Source organism: Protobothrops mucrosquamatus, unplaced genomic scaffold, assembly GCF_001527695.2.
Source record: "Protobothrops mucrosquamatus isolate PMUCROS unplaced genomic scaffold, P.Mucros_1.0 scaffold2636, whole genome shotgun sequence".
Classification (NCBI taxonomy): domain Eukaryota; kingdom Metazoa; phylum Chordata; class Lepidosauria; order Squamata; family Viperidae; genus Protobothrops; species Protobothrops mucrosquamatus.
The window spans coordinates 52,438-54,182 of NW_015388689.1; positions in this window are offsets into that span (position 1 = coordinate 52,438).

Here is a 1,745-nt window from a genome sequence, read left to right on the forward strand (position 1 = left end):
TTGTTGTACAAGTTAAGAAAATCTTAACTTGTACAACAACGATTCCGGATCTCCTAGCTTTCCGCCGCGCCCTCAAGACATGGCTTTTTCAGCAAGCGGGTCTGGCCTAGGGTGAATTTTTAAATAGGGACAATTTTAATGATTTTAATAAGACACAGCGACAAATATTTGTTTTTAATTGGTTTTTATTGGGGATAATGTTTTATTGTTTTAATATGCTGTGAGCCGCCCTGAGTCCTGTGGGGAGAAGGGCGGCATATAAGTCCAATAAAAGTAAAGTAAAGTAAATCTTGGGTTTATGTAGGATTGGGTTTATAAAGCAAATACATGCATAAAATGGAAGAGAAGTACAAACAAAAGATTAAAGCATTGATTCGAACAGCTAGAGGTTATTATTAGATGCCTTCCTCGTGTTCTGCAGTACACCCTATCATCTTTTCCAATGAATGTGGTCAAAATGACAGAATAACATATTAGGAAAAGATAGCCAATGTCTTCCCCTTTCAGTTATTTTGTTATTATGTATTCTGATTTGGATTTCAACTGCTTATATTAATATATTCTTTATTCAAATAGAATAGAATTCTTTATTGGCCAAGTGTGATTGAGCACACAAGGAATTTGTCTCTGGTGCATACTAAATTACTTTGAGCAGAACTTTAAAAATTGTGTACAGGTTAGAAGAAGTTTATGTAGAAAGACAATCATAACTTGATTGGAATTAGTAGTAGTTGAGTACCAAGAGGTGAAACTGAAGTGATATCTGGAGAAGATCCACTTAGAATGAGCCTGCTGTGAATCCTATCAAATAATACTATTGCTTCTTCGTTGGACATCATTGTCCACATTTTCATGAAGCATGGGACAGAAGTTATGCAAAAGGACTAATTAGACTAGGGGTGAATTTCAAAGTCCTGTTGGAAGTCATCTATTTCCTCTGGTGTAAGATAAGGAAAGGAAAATATGGATATAGCCAGTGTGGGGGTGAGAAACTATTTACTTCTCCTCAGAAGGCTTAACATGTAGGAGGAGTTCTGGATTCTGAATCAGGGTTCCTCAAAAATCTTCTTAGATCTGTGGTGTTCAACTCCCAAAATTATCCAGATAGCATAACCTTGGTTGAAAATGTTGAGAGGTGACATCTATGTATCTATGTATCTAAATCTAATCATATCCATCTTAGGAAAAGCTGCCCTAAATTATGTATATGGGGAAGCCTGCAGTTCCGAGTCTGTTCTAGTCCTTCATTGAATAGCGGAGTCAAACTGGTGATTTCTTGACATATTTCTTTAAATCTTATAAAAACAGGAATGATATTAATGGTATAGCCTTATCCCATGTGGCTGTGGCTGCCGGCGCCGCGGCATAGTCAGCTGACTCCATCGCTGACTATAGGGGGCGAAATCCTGGCCCCCTCGGAGAGGGTGCGCAATCTGGGGGTCCTCCTGGATTCGCGGCTGACGCTGGAAGACCAGTTGTCGGCCGTGACCAGGGGGGCGTTTTATCAGGTACGCCTGATCCACCAGTTGCGGCCTTTTCTGGACCAAGACGCCCTGCGCACAGTCACTCATGCCCTCGTTACCTCCCGCCTGGACTACTGTAATGCTCTCTACATGGGGCTCCCCTTGAGGAGCACCCGGAGGCTTCAACTGGTCCAGAATGCGGCCGCGCGGGCGGTGTTGGGAGGGACTCGTCGCTCCCATGTAACACCGCTGCTGCGCGAGCTGCACTGGTTGCCGGTGGCC